Raw genomic sequence first — 15958 nt, 5'->3', positions numbered from 1 at the left:
CCAACTCAAGCACCGTTGCACCATAGTGCAAGGGTGTCTGCATGCAGGGGAGGATTGTTTATGTGTAGGAAGGTATCCCTCCCTGCGCATAAACAATCCTACAATGTCATTCTATCACTTTCATGTGTGCTGCTTCATGCAGCACACATGAAAGTGACAAAATGACATTTTTTTTAAAGGTTTGTTTATGTACAGGCTGGGACACCTTCCTGTACATAAACAAACCATGGCATTTTGCTTTAACATGTGTGCTGCACAAGGCAGCACACATGTAAAAATTAAAAAAAAAGGAAAAATAATACATTTCTCCTCGTTTTGTCAACTTAAGACCAGGTTTTACCTGAAATTAATTTTGGCGCTGCCTCCTATGCACGCCACCCTTGTACATAGGGGGCAGCATCAAAATGAATGGGTGTTGTGGTGGAACGCCCACCGCAACACTCATTGCTCTCCCCTTTCACGCTAACCATAGCGTGAAATGGGGCCTTATTTACAAGGCAGCATTTAGCCACGTTAAGTGGATTAACGCTGCCTTGTACATAAGGCACAGCCCCTATCTCCACCACAACGTCGGTAAAAGTGACGTTGTGGTGGCGATTGGGGCTTGTACATGTGCCCCTAAGTAGGAGTCCCCACTTAATTGATCCAGTGGTCTTTCAGGACAAAGGTATCAGGCTCTCTCTTGTTGATTGTCCTATACAATTGGGAAATGGAGTGAGCCTTCACTCTTCTCACTCTCCTTTTGATGGTGGTGAAGTAATATGAAGACATGATGATATCCAGTGGCTGAAAGTACACACAACAGTGCTTCTTCGTATGTTCAGGGAGAAAACGATGTATGTGATGTTCAGGGAGAAAACGGTGTATGTGGCCCGTGGTAAACCGGGGGCTTGGGGTAAAATTTGGGGGCAGTGGAACGCGTATCGTGGGTATATCTGTGCTCCCCCTTTGGTAGATACGTCCGGGGTTGCCTCGTCCCCCTGATCCTTGAGGGTTCCTTGTACATCTCGTACTTCGGAGTACAGATTTGGTTCTCTCGTGGCCCCCCCCTCCCTCTCAGGTCTTCTTTTATTGACCGCCCTCGGGTGTCTGGGTGTTGACTCCCCCGGCTGGTGTCCGCCGCCCTTCATAAGTCGTTTCGCCTTGTTTGTTGTATTTTTGTATTTTTCTTTTTTGTTGTTATTTATACTAAAAGTGTGTATTCTGATTTCCTTTATGTGCAGTCTGATTTACTGTGATAGTGCGGAGCCCCTGTGGGCCAGCCATTGTTTTCTGATATGCTGGAACACTTCGACTACTAGCGGCCGGCCCTGGTGGTTGTAGGCCCGTGTTTGTAACCCCTTTTTATGCACAATAAAATCTTTTAAAAAAAAAAAAAAAACAGTGCTTCTTCGTAACATGAAACATGTATTAACAACGCCATACACCTCAGCACAGCATACAAAGCATACCAAATAAAAGACACAAATAATACATTTTGCCAATATTCCATTGCATAGCTCCACACTTGTAAGGCTCATCATTCCTGGCACACAGGGAAAACAAAAGTTAACCACACAACAGCAAATGCTGCGTGTGCATTGTAGTAGTGTTGTGATCACACCTGAGGGCCATAGTTGTGTATGTATGACAACAGCCATAGTAGGGCTTGCTAATAGTAAGCCAACCATCATGATGGTCAGCATCTACTAATGTTGTGTCCTTTTGGTGCTGTGTGCTGTCAGTCATTAATCTATGCTGTGTTGTGTGTCTCCCTGTACACATTTATTTTGGGTCCCCTGTCTCTCTGTCTTCCTCTGTCTGTGTCCCTCTTTCCATGTCTGTGTATTTTTGTTTCACACATTTTCCTCTCTCCCTGTCTCAATAAAATGTTTCTACATGGTGTGTCCTACCCTGCTCTCGCTTGTCTATGTGTCCCATGTTTATTGTCTCTCATGCGATGTCTTCCTGTGGGCTGTGTCTACATCTCTGTAACTCTAAACTTCGAAAATTAAATACATGATATGGCAGATGGACATCACAATAGGAAAAGGCATGCCACCTAGGCATGAGCATGCCACCTAGGCATGAGCATGCCTCTTAGGCTTTTGATCGAAGGCATCACATGGGCAAGCCTAGTTTTCAGTGTACTGGCACACAAATACTTGAGCATATGTTTTTCATCCTGTGTGGCTGTGAGCATGTGGCTCTACTCATGCAACAATGCATACGTGTATGTGGGCCACTGATCTTCATAGATATGTGCTTCCATTGTAGCTGTGGTGGAAACTGCACCTGAACCAACCCGCCTATGGGGGCAGAATGATTTAGAAGGGAAAGAAACACCCATGTTTTGTGCACAGTCACCATTGAAAATGCAAATGAAACAGTAGCAAGAGCATCAGTTAAATAATTTAATTTTAAGGACTTCCCTTGACGCTACTAACTTTCATGGGTAAGTTTGAGGAGAGAAGTTGTGTCAGCTGACACCAAGCTGCCAGACTCTTCCTGCCTGTCCTGGGTAGATAACCACTGCAAAACCAAATGGGATGATGAACGGAGTATTGAACATTGCAAGCACTCACCCCCAGTCAACTGATCTGGGTTTAATCCATCATCATTCTTTAGCTCACTCCGCCACCCCAATTCAGACATGGCCATATGCAAGTTAGTCTGACCCTGTGCCTCATGGGAACAGTCCAGCCCGAACTGTCAAGCCATGTCGTCCCTGGACCGTAAACAAGCATCTTGTGACTGATTTGCATAAGGCTGGGTTCAAACTGGAATGGCATGGTGAGCAAAAAAACGATGGATTTAGGCCCAGATCTCTGTACTGGGGAGAATGTATGATATTGTTCCGCATTCTGTCCATCACCTCGTGCAGATCCGGTTGCTCCCCTCTGTTCTCCTGCTGGGTATCGTAGCGCTTCTCCCACGCTGCTTGTAATATCTGCATTCTTCAGCTGAACTTCCATAGCGCCGCATTGTGCATTTGACTCGCTCTGTCCTCAGCGCTGCTTTGCTGCTTTGTGATTGCTGCTCTGTGTTTGCTCTGTGCCCAATTTCATAGCGCCACCTGTCACTCTTAATGAGCTGTGCTCATAGCGCTACTCTTTGTCAGCCATTTCTTTTTTAAAATATATATTTTGATCATTGCGCCCCACTGCTCGCCCCAACCTCTCCCTGCGTTAAGTGTTTGTTGTTGTTGCAGCCATTTGCTTCCTGTGACGTCCTAGCCCGTCCCTCCAATCACGCTCCCGCCTCCCAGCTGAGCCTGCCTCGCCCCTCCCCTTCAACTATCCACTTATGACAGTGGCTTTTGCGCGCAGCGTTCACGCGCAGCGATCGCGCCCCATTCGCGCCGAAGGTGCGCCAAAGGTAAGCCCGTCTACGCCCGTCCGCGCCTGGACCGCGCCCAGCGCCAGAGCCCCTGGTCCTCGTAATGCCCACCCCTCCCGCATTACTTACGATGCCACCACCCTCCTAGCCCTCAACCCCAGCCGTTCCCCCAACTGCGTCCAAGCGGCTCCTGGACACACCCATGGACCCTTTTCCTGCTACTCCTGCAAGTTCGATGGCACCAAGAACAACTCCTCATCTATGAACACACAACAGATATCCGATCCCAACCACCTACAATGCATCCTGCTCAACACTCGCTCGGTCCACAGGCACGCCATTGACCTCTGGAATCTACTCGACACCATCTCTCCGGACGTCGCCTTCCTAACAGAAACATGGATGAATGCCTCTTCAGCCCCAGACATCACCATTGCCATTCCGGAAGGCTATAAGATCATTCGCAAGGACCGTACCAGCCACACAGGAGGAGGCATCGCTATCGTCCATAAGAAATCCATCCGCATCTCAACCAGCTCAGACGTCAATCTCGCCAACTCTGAATACCTTCACTTCCAGATCCACATCGACCCCAAGACCACACTCAGAGGCACCCTCCTTTACAGGCCACCAGGACACCGCGCACAATTTAGTGAAGACATCACGGACTTCATCACTCCACACGCGCTCCCCTCCGAGGACTACATCCTTTTGGGAGACCTCAACTTTCACCTTGAAAAGAACAACGACCGCAACACCACCACCCTTTTGGACAACCTCGCAAACCTCGGACTTAAACAACTTGTCACTACCCCCACCCACATCGCAGGTCACACACTCGACCCTATCTTCACCTCCAGCAAGCATGTTTCCTTCAGCCACACCACAGCTCTCCTTTGGACTGACCACAGCTGCGTTCACTTCACCTACAACAAGCCCACATCCAACAACCACCCCCAACCCACTCTGCAAAGAAACTGGAACAAAATCACCATCGACCAGATCTCCTCATCGCTTCTTCAAAGGCCCCCTGCCCACTCCTCAAACCCAGACCAAGCAGCCACCAACCTCACCCAATGGTTATCCAACAGCGCCGACATCCTAGCACCACTGAAAAAACGACAAATCAAACTAGGCAGCAAGAAGGCCTCCTGGTTCAACGATGATCTTAAGAAATCCAAGAAACTCTGTCGCTCCCTCGAGAAGGCCTGGAAAAAAGACCCAACCACCAGCACCAAGGACGCCTTCAAAAACGCCACCCGCATACACCACCAACTAATCCGAAATGCCAAGAAAGCAGCCCTCAAGAACCGTCTAGATAACAACGCCCACAACAGCAAGGAATTATTCAACATCGTCAAGGAATTTACCAACCCCTCAGCCAACTCCAACGACATCACCCCCTCTCAAGCCCTCTGCGACTCCCTAGCCTCATTCTTCCACAACAAAATTGCAGACATCCACAACAGCTTCGACAACCAACCCGAAGACCAACCCACCCAATCCCCTGCAGGACCCCCACCCCCCCTGAACATCCTCAATGACTGGAAGCCAATCTCCACTGAGGACACCATCCGTCTGATGAACTCTATCCACTCAGGATCCCCCACAGACCCTTGCCCTCACCACATCTTTAACAAAGCAGACTCCATTATTGCACCGCACCTCCGAGACGTCATCAACTGCTCCCTCAACTCCGCAACCTTCCCGGAAAGCTGGAAACATGCCGAACTCAGCGCCCTCCTGAAGAAACCCACAGCTGACCCCACCGAACTCAAAAACTATCGCCCTATCTCACTCCTTCCATTCCCGGCCAAAGTCATCGAGAAAGCTGTCAACAACCAGCTCGCCGCATTCCTCGAAACCACCAAATCCCTCGACTCCTCACAGTCCGGCTTCCGAGCCAAGCACAGCACCGAAACCACCCTCATCGCAGCAACAGACGACATTCGAACTCTACTGGACAATGGAGACACAGTCGCCCTCATCCTCCTCGACCTCTCCGCAGCCTTCGACACAGTCTGCCATAGCACCCTTCTACAGCGCCTCAAAAACATCGGAATCCAAGGAAAAGCACTGGAATGGATCACCTCGTTCCTCTTCGGAAGAACCCAGAGAGTCCGCCTTCCACCATTCAAGTCAGAGGCCACTGAAGTCATCTGCGGCGTACATCAAGGGTCCTCACTCAGTCCCACCCTCTTCAACGTTTACATGAGCCCCCTCGCGGCCATCGCACACCAACATAACCTCAACATCATCTCCTACGCCGACGACACTCAACTGATCCTATCACTCACCAGAGACCCTAACACGGCCAAAACCAACCTACACGAAGGAATGAAAGAAGTAGCCGAATGGATGAAGCACAGCCGTCTGAAACTGAACTCAGACAAAACAGAAGTCCTCATCTTAGGTACCTCCCCCTCCGCCTGGGACGAATCTTGGTGGCCAGAGGCCCTTGGAAAAGCACCCATCCCGACGGACCACGCACGGAACCTGGGCGTCATCCTGGATTCCTCACTCTCGATGAACAGACAAGTCAACGCCGTTTCTTCATCTTGCTTCAACATTCTTCGCATGCTCAAAAAAACATTTCGCTGGATCCCTACCGAAACTAGAAAAACAGTCACCCACGCTCTGGTCACGAGCCGACTGGACTACGGAAACACCCTCTACGCCGGCACCACCGCAAAACTCCAGAAAAAACTACAACGCATCCAGAACGCCTCAGCCAGGCTCATATTAGACATCCCGCGTAAAGAACACATCTCTGATCACCTGAAAAACCTCCACTGGCTCCCCGTCAATAAGAGGATCACTTTCCGGCTCCTAACCCACGCACACAAAGCACTCTACGAAATCGGGCCCGAATGCCTCAACACACGACTATCCTTCTACACCCCCTCCCGCCAGCTACGATCCTCCAACCAAGCCCTTGCCACTGTACCTCGCATCAACAAAACCACCATGGGAGGTAGATCCTCCTCCTACCTAGCAGCTAAAACTTGGAACTCACTTCCCACTCACCTTCGCCTTACTCAGAACCACCTAGCATTCAGAAAGCAACTCAAAACGTGGATATTCGACAAGTAACTCCCCACCCTTCTACAAGCGCCTTGAGACCCTCTGGGTATGTAGCGCGCTATATAAATCTTTTGACTTGACTTGACTTGACTTGACCTGTTGTTTTTGCATTTGTCACCCCGAGTGGGATAGGTATGCCCAGACGTGGGTCCCGTGCTCTCCATGCCACTGGAATCAAGCTATCCTTGCTGAAGAAGGGTGAAACCCCGAAACGGGTCCTACCATTCTTGTTTCCTGTCCAGGGAGGACCTGGCTTGGCAGTTCGGGCTGGACTGTTCACATGAGGCACCTGGTCAAGACTGATTTGCATATGGCTGGGTTCAAACTGGAATGGCATGGTGAGCAAAAAAACAATGGATTTAGGTCCAGATCTCTGTACTAGGGTGAAGGTATGACATTGTTCTGCATTCTGTCCATCAACTATTGTTTTTGCATAGATAACCACAGCCCCATACCAGCTTCTTCTGCAGGGCAGCTCTTCCACCCACAGCCATGCATGCCAGCTCCAGAGGTGGATGTGTCCAATGCCGTAGATTACTTGGTTGACTCCACACTGATGAAGATGTTGTGGTTCCTAAAATTTGAAGCATGACTATCCGTTAAGCCACGTTAATGTCCTGACAATACACTGTGCTGTTGTGGGCAAATACCTTAGTCTCCCTGTTGCTCAGTTTCTGACCTTCTGTAATGTTCTGCGAAACCCCACTTTATATACACGATATTGAATCATCACCGCTACCTCCCTAATGATCCATTACTTTCCCACTAAGTCAAGCAGTATATCAACACACACATATATACACTCAATGAGCCTATGGTTGTTTAGGTGACCAGCCACTCCTTCAACCTGTCCAGCCTTGAAGTCCCACAGGCCAATCCAAGAAATCCCTCTTAGGAGCTAAACTCTCCATGAGACTGTCTCTGAGGGGACAGCGTTACTGCATATGGGTGGCAGATGCATTAGTTCAAGATGGCAAACCAGGATTGGGTTGTCCACCAGAGAGATCCATGCAGGATGGAGCAGGATTTAACTGGTAGGGTATTGCTTCTTCGTCAAGACGTGTGCAGGTACTCACTTGATATCTATGCCGGGTATAGAAATCATTAACGGCCTCAGTTACACCTTGGTTTGTCGAGCCGTGAAGAGAACACTTGATGTCAGGGTTGTCACAGGGCTAGAAATGGTGTTAAGGGGTGCCAGTTCTGTGCCACAAAAATAAGGCAGCCAATAACTTCCATAGATTCCAGGAGGAAGGGGGCACCATCTCAAGCTGATTTGTTTGGCAATGTGGTGGCCATGGTATTGCTAGATAACAATGATACAGGATACCGTAGTGCAGTGATGTAAGTCATCCAACCAGTGCCTAGGGCGGAAAGAAGGACTTCAACCTTCTCTCACAGTGGCAAAAAAGTGGTCAGATAATGGTGTCCAAAAGAAGTCTTCTTGGTATGTATTTTCTGATGAGCGAGTTGACTCCTTTACTAGAGCCAGGGCCGGCCAGGCCTTTTTTTCCACTGGGCATTTCCGGGTGGGCTGGAGCCTTGGAGGGCGGTTGTGAAAGCCCAGGGCGCTTCCGGTGTCTCTGTTACTTTTCACAGCTCCCTGAGGTTAATTGCAGAAGACAAAGGGTGCTTCAAGAGAATGACAGGGAGGGAGGGGAAGATATGAAGTGATCAGAGAGGGAGGAGAGAGAAGAGAGAGAGAGAATTGATGGATGGATAAAAGAGAGAGATTCCTTGAGGAGGCGAAGGTAGCAGGGCTGGTTTGAGTATTTTTACAAGGTTTATTTTCGTATCTCAGTCCAGCCCTGAGTGGAACAGAAGGGCTACATGTGATAAAACCTCATCCGTGGATGGGTGACGCAGGAAAGTGACGTCAGGGTCGAGAGCACAGTCACTGCTCTTGCGTGGAACGTGACCAATATGATCTAGACCAGAGTAGGTGTCTTCACACAAGACTTGTGACAGTGAATCGCTCAACAGTTGACTCCGCTGTATAGGTGGGTTGAAGTACAGGGCCCTACTCCATTTAATTATGAGGGCAGTGGGACACATAGGGTATGAAGGCATTGCAAGGATAGTGTGCGGCAGCACAGCACACCATGATACATGGGCAGCCTGGTAAGTAGGTTGACACAACTGTTGTGAGTGCCAGTTTCTTTTGCAGTGAAATGTTCTCAGTGGTAGTGCACTATTTCCAGTCAGGGCATACAGCCTCTTTCTTCTGGGGTTTATCATGCTCATCAGGTATGGCTGGGCATATTTTGAGGCATTGAATATCCCAGTTTGGGCTGCTGAATGAGCACTGTCTACAGTGTACAATTCTCCTCCTAGTTAGAGTGGATCTAATTCCATTTTCTTTTTAGGAACATGGCTTCAGACTTAGTGCTAGAGTTTCCGCTAAAAGGCCAAGAACAGATGCTTCCTTCTTCCCAGCCGAGGTGCATTTGGACTAATGTCTTCTTTGTACAGATTGTATCCATTCCCAAGCCGCTCGTTCAGTCTCTCTGCAGGATTTGGGTCTCAGGATGTTTTTTCGCAGACCACAACCAGAAAAGTATATAGACTTTGGGATACTTCAATGGGTCCAGCAGCCAGCAGTCCAGAGAGACACTCCTGCATGTTTTCAACATCACTTGGTACCAGTCCCATGAATCATTCTCTGAATGGAATAGGATCAGATGCAATTCTCTACATCAATAACCTATCCAATGGACCACTCACATGTAGTCATTTGACTCTCAGCTTGTCCTTCAGCCTCTCTGGCTGATATGAGGTGATGCTCCAAAACCGGTCCTAGGATGCTTGTTTCCAGTCCAGGGAGGACCTGGCTTAGCAGTTCGGTCTGGACTGTTCCCATGAGGCACAGGGTCAAGACTGATTTGCATATGGCTGGGTCTAAACTGGGGTGGCATGGTGAGGAAAAGAACAATAGCTTTAACCCAGATCTATTGACTGGGGGTGAATGTTTGATTTACTCTGCATTCCATCTTTTGCTAGTGCGCAGGGTATGCCCAGACGTGGGTCCCGGGCTCACTGTGCCACTGGACTCAAGCTAGCCTGGCTGATATGGGGTGATACCCCGAAACTGGTCCCAGGACGCTTGTTTCTAGTCCAGGGAGGACCTGGCTAGGCAGTTCCGTCTGTACTGTTCCCATGAAGCACAGTCAAGACTGATTTGCATATGGATGGGTATAAACTGGGTGGCATGGTGAGCAAAAGAACGATGGATTTAACCCAGATCTATTGACTGGGGGTGAATGTTTGATTTACTCTGCATTCCATCCATCATCGGTGTGTCTTTTGTGGTCTTCCTATGGGCAGTATATTGTTAGGTTAGCCATCCTCCTGTATAATTTTCCTAGGGAACCAAACATGTCAATTTGTATGCCAATCCCTTTCTACCTTTTTCAGTAGATAGGAATTAACGCCCATGTACTCTCCTTGGTACATTGCCTTGACGCAGAGTAGAGCAAAGAAGCACTTACCACTACTCTGTTTGCTTGAAAGCTATTTTCCGGTGCAAAGCAAGTTTTTTACTGGCAAGTAAATCCCAAAACAACACTTTGTGCCAGTTTGGCTCACTTTTCTACTCTTTAGTTAGTAAGAGTTGGTAAGTAAACCTGTGCATTGAGCCCCATTGGATACCTATGTATGAAAAGATATAGGTTTGAGTCTTTCCTCTACTTGGATAGCTTTATGTTCATCGGTGGTAGGGGAGCTCGTGTTGCCTGATTCTGTGATTAGTTGATTCATTTTTCTTTTGCTAATCAACATTTGCAGACTTCGAATTGGCCAGTTTAACGCTTGTGTGCAGAGGGCCTCAGCTTTCAAACCAACCGGAAGCCCACGGCTAATTTTCTGCATGTTGGCACTGCCTCTTTGTGGCATTTGTGGCAGAACCTGTGCTTTTAGACTATAGCTGAAGCTCTGGGTTCAGGTGTGGACTCAGGTTCTGCTCTGTAGGATACTACAGGCTGCTTCTCTTCCTGATGTGACAGAGGTTGAATTCCGCATCCCAGGTCACAGGTCAGGTGTCCTTCTCAGTCAGAGTGCTGTCACTCTGGATTCTTCAGCTGTTCAAATTGTCTTGGCTTGAAGTATTCTATGGTCAATCTGCCCACGTCATTTGGGCCTGAGAGGACCAGTTGTTCTGGAGGAAAACTTCATCTCCTCTTCCAAGTTTTCTTCTTCCACTCAAATGTCTTTGATCAATGTGGCACATCTGTACGCCTCGCTTCTTCCTCTCAGCTTTAGATTCAGCAATGGAAGCCTGTGTGGCACTCTGAAGGATTCGTTGCAGTTGGACTGATTCAAAGGCATTAGAATGAGTTCCTTCCTTAGATGCATGATCTGCAGGAGTCTCTCCCGCCTTCACTCATTGCAGGGCATCTTTCTGACTGTATTCATCTTGGTGGGCGGGAAACATCTAAGCAACCCCGGTGCACCAAACTCATTTTTCTCGGGGTGCACATGATTTCCTTGTGGTTCCGTCAGATCTGAAGGGCTTCAAGAACCGGACAGTTCTGGTGGCGCGCACAATTAATGACGATAAGTATAACATGTTTTTTCCACAGCAAGCTTCCTAAGGACATCACATACAACTCAAGCTTCCTCCCTCTTTTTGCCCATGTCACCGGGGACAAATTGGTGAAAAGTGACCCATATACAACTCTCTAGGTTTCCTTTACAATCTCAAGGTATGCCTGGCCATCAATTGTTCTTTGTGCATTTGTCACCCTGAGTGGGACAGGTATGCCCAGACATGGGTCCTGTGCTCTCCATGCCACTGGAGTCAAGCTATCCTGGTTGAAGAGGGGTGATACCCCGAAACCGGTCTGTGACGAACTTCCCTTCGACAGCGGCGCCGACCATTCCAAGATGGCCGCTGCTGAAGCACACACCGGAAGCGAAGTCGACGCTCTAGCGTCTGATCGAAACCGTGCGAACGAGGCGGTGAAAAGGCTCGTAACACAGGTGAAAGGGGCCGCAGGAGAATCGGAGTTGGAGGAGGAAGCGACCGAAGCCGAACAGAAAGACCGGAGGAACACCACGACGACGAGAACGACGGGAGAAGCAGAGGAGCTGGAAGCCGGAGGAACCGACCTAGAGCGCAGCACCGGGGAGACAGCGAGGGAAAACAGCTCCAAGAGCACTGCATCCGGGACCACTGCACTCCCCGACGAGAAGGAGGCTTGGTCTCCCAACGCCACGGCCCTGGAGGGTCGTGGAAGGAGGCAAGTACCTACAACCCAGTCGGGACTTGTTCAGGGGCTGTGGGCTCGTCTAAAGGGGCGTCACTAAAGGTCACCACTTGTTTCATCCCCCACGTTAGACACAAACACTAGGGACTGGTGACGGTACACTTGCCCCCCCCCCTGTATATGTTGCTTCACACATACAGAAGCCTAAAACCAGTTTTTGTTCTCTTTTTGTTTTGGGTCCACGTTCGCCTATCACAAAACGGAGCTGGAAGCAGAGCCAGAGAAGAGGGACGAGTAGTCGGACGTGAAGAGTCCCACACCTGCATTGTTGTCACGCACTGTTGACTGACTATTGACTATTTGCTTGAACCAGTAAATAAACGAAAAACCCGCAAATCCTTCACTGCCTGGGACTACTTTATGGACAAGGAGGGGAGGGAGTAAGGGACGACCGAGGGTTCCCGACCACACGGTCCTAGGATGCTTATTTCCAGTCCAGGGAGGACCTGGCTTGGCAGTTCTGGCTGAAATGTTCCAATTGGGCACAGGGTCAAGATTGATTTGCATATCATATGGCTGGGTCCAAACTGGAATGGCATGGTGAGCAAAAAGACGATGGATTTAGGCCCTGATCTCTGTACTGGGGAGAATGTATGATATTGTTCTGCATTCTGTCCATCAATTGTTCTTTTTGCATTTGTCACCCCGAGTGGGACGGGTATGCCCAGACGTGGGTCCCGTGCTCTCCATGCCACTGGAGTCAAGTTATCCTGCTTGAAGAGGGGTGATACCCCGAAACCGGTCCTAGGATGCTTGTTTCCAGTCCAGGGAGGATCTGGCCTGGCAGTTTGGGCTGGACTGTTCCGATTGGGCGCTGGGTCAAGATTGATTTGCATATGGCTGGGTCCAAACTGGAATGGCATGGTGAGCAAAACAACTATGGATTTAGAACCAGATCTCTGTACTGGGGTGAAAGTATGACATTGTTCTGCATTCTGTCCATCAATTGTTGTTTTTTCAAGGTGACTGACTAGGCCCGGTCAAGGTGACTGACTAGGCCTGGTCAAGGTGGCGGATTAGCAATCGTTCCGTAGTTTGAGGGTGGGGACGATTGAGGCCTAGTAATACAACATAAGGCCTCCTTCCCCACTATCAGTCATTCCTGCACACGTCATTCTACATGAAGGGTTTGTGATTTGTTTTTTTTAAAGTGAATCAAAAAAACATAGATTGTCTGTTATTGTCCGTAGCTGGGGAGGGCTCATCTGCGGTATTCTGTCCATGTCTTGAGGCCACATCTTCCGAAGCGTAAAGACAGATGAGGCGCCGTTATCTGTGGGCCGTGAAAAGAGAGTTTTACTAACAGCATGTCCTCTGAGGAGAGGCTCCGAACTCTAAACATGTAGAGAAAGGAGGAAAGAAGATGGAAAAACAGTCACAACTCCTAGGAGACAAGCAGAGCACAAAACCCAAGCGTCATCAGAAGTGGAGAGGTCCGCCGAGCAAGAGGTGATGGTACGGGGTCAGGAATAATAATAATAGTAACAGCGACAACAATAAGAATAAGAATAACACTAACAATATTAATGCTACTACTACCAATACTACTACTCTAATAATGATACTATTACTGCTAATAATAATAATACCACTGCTACTACTACTACCAGTAGTAATATTTATTATAATAATAATACTGCTCCTATTATTACTAATAATAATGTTAACAGTAGTAGTAGCAAAAGCACTATTAGTAGTAGAAGAATTAAGTTTAGTAGTAGTAGCAGAAACAGCAGCAGCAGTGGTAGTAGTATTAACAGTCGCAGCAACAGTAGCAGCAGTAGTATTAATAGTAGTAGCATTAGCTGTAGCAGCAGTAGTAGTAGTAACAGCATTAACAGTAGCAGAAGCAGCAGTTGTAGTAGTAGTATTAACAGCAGTAGTGGTAACAGTATTAACAGTAGTAGTAGCAGAAGCAACAGAAGTAGTAGTAGTAGTATGAACCATAGTAGTAGCAAAAGCAGCAGCACTGGTAGTGGTAGTAGTAGTAGAAGCAGAAGTAGTAACAGTGGTAGTAGCAGCAGTGGTTGTAGTAGTATTAATAGTAGTAGTCCTAGTAGCAGTATTATCAGTAGTAGTAGTAGCAAAAGCAGCAGTAGTATTAACAGTAGAAGCAGCAGTGGTAGCAGAAGTAATATTAACTGTGATAGTAGAAGAAGCAGCAATGGTAGTGGTAGTAGGAGAATCAGTATTAACAGAAGTAGTAGTAGCAGTAGCAGCAGTAACTGTAGTAGTATTATTAATAGCAGTAGTACTAGTAGCAGTAGCAGCAGTACTAGTAGCAATATTGACAGTAGTAGTAGGTCTTGGTCGTATTTGTAGCCGTCTGATCAGTACCGGTAGCAGCAGTGGAGTAGTATTAACAGTAGTGGTAGTAGCAGTAGTAGTAGCAGTATTAAGAGTAGTAGTAGCAGAAGCAGCAGTGGTAGTAGTAGGAGAAGTAATAGCGGTATTAACAGTAGCAGCACTTGCAGCAGTAGTAGTATTACCAGTAGTAGTAGCAGAAGCACCCGTAGTGGTACTAGTTGCAGCAGTAGCTTCACTGGTAGTAATAGAAGCAGTATTAATAATAGTAGCAGCAGCAGTGGTAGTGTTAGTAATTGTAGTAGCAAAAGCAGCAGCAGTGATAGTAGTAGTAGCAGTATTAACAGTAGTAGTAGTAGTAGAAGCAGCAATAGTGGTACTAGTTGCAGAAGTAGCATAACTGGCAGTAGTAGAAGCAGGAGAAGCAGTGATAGTAGAGGCAGTAGCAGTGGTAGTAACAGTATTAACAATATTAGTCGCAGCAGCAGTGGTAGTAGTAGCAGTATTAACAGTAGCAGCACTGGTAGTAGTATTAACAGTAGTGGAAGTTGAAGCAGTAGTTGTAGCAGTATTACCAGTAGTAGTAGCAGAAGCAGCAGCAGTGGCAGTGGTAGTAGTTGTAGCAGTAGCAGCATCGCTGGCAGTAATAGCAGCAGTATAAGTAGCAGTAGCAGAAGCAGTGGTAGTAATAGTAGTAGCAGTAGCAGAGTGGTAGTAGAAGTAGTAGCAGTATTAACAGTAGAAGTAGTAGAAGCAGCAGCAGTGGTAGTAGTAGTAATAGTAGTAGTAGTATTAAAACTATGACTGGCATAATCAGTATTGGAAGTGGTAGTAGTAATAGTAGTAGCAGTATTTACAGTAATAGTAGTAGCAAAGCAACACTGGTAGTAGTAGTAACAGTATTAACAGTGTTAGTAGCAGAAGCAGCAGCCGTAGTGGCAGTAGTAGTAGCAATATTAATGGTAGTAGTAGCAGCAGTAGTAGTTGGAGTGGTATTGACAGTAACAGCAGCAGTGGTAGTACTAGTAGTAGTATTACTACTACTACGCTCCTGCTGCAGTCCTACCTTTTGGCTGGTAACCAGAAAGCTAACCTTGAAGTACATGCTGCTCTCAGAAAGTGTGTGGATTTATGGACAGCCTCGTTATTACAGAGGCAGGAGAGGGAACATTACCTTGGAGACACAGAACCGTAATGGTGCTGGCGAAGCCAAGTAATGCTGGAGAACTTGTGTGATTTGAGGGACTCAAGTAGTTAGACAACTGTGCACACTGGACCCCTGGCATCCCAGACCAGCCGTCACTTCGGCAATGTATCCGGCCCAAGCACCTGGATAGGTTGCTATGTCGACGTCAGTTGGTGGATGACACCTTGTTGAATGGTTGTGTCTTCCTCCCACTCCTCCCAGTGTTTGCCAAGTCATGCCAGCCAAGCCGTTAGGAAGCAGTACAACATCACCATTACCTGAGCATCAACACCAAGCCCCAGGCTGGCATGAAACAGAGAGCCTCCGAAGGCTTCCGAACCTGTCCCACACTTTGCCAACAGCCCACACACCTGGCAGCATCCATCATAGCCGCTGGGCAGGCTCAGTGGCTGCCAGGGAAGGTGAGCAGAACTGGTTGGCATGAAGCCTCTGCCAACTTAAGATCTGTCATTATCTGTGATCTCTGGTGGTCTGGAGGTGTCTCCGGTGGATCCGTCTGCCAACACAGAGGAAACTGTCCTCAGAATCTCATATACATCCGAGGAATGTGCCTCACTGAAGGAAGCGTGCGGAGGCATGTCATGGAATTAGATAATTATCAAAGTTATAATGTGTAAAATGGGAATCTCACTGCAGGCCCCCCTTAGCAGAGAGTAAAACTGCTGAGCAGAGGTGCAGGGTATGGAACCTAACGCAGAGAGAGACGAGGCTGTTACTAATCTGTTTTGATTTTAATGTCTATGTATGCAATGGTTTTAATTAATCAAGCATAATACACTTG

This window comes from Triturus cristatus, chromosome 2_1, assembly GCF_964204655.1.
Source record: "Triturus cristatus chromosome 2_1, aTriCri1.1, whole genome shotgun sequence".
Lineage (NCBI taxonomy): Eukaryota > Metazoa > Chordata > Amphibia > Caudata > Salamandridae > Triturus > Triturus cristatus.
This window is presented reverse-complemented; position numbering follows the sequence as displayed.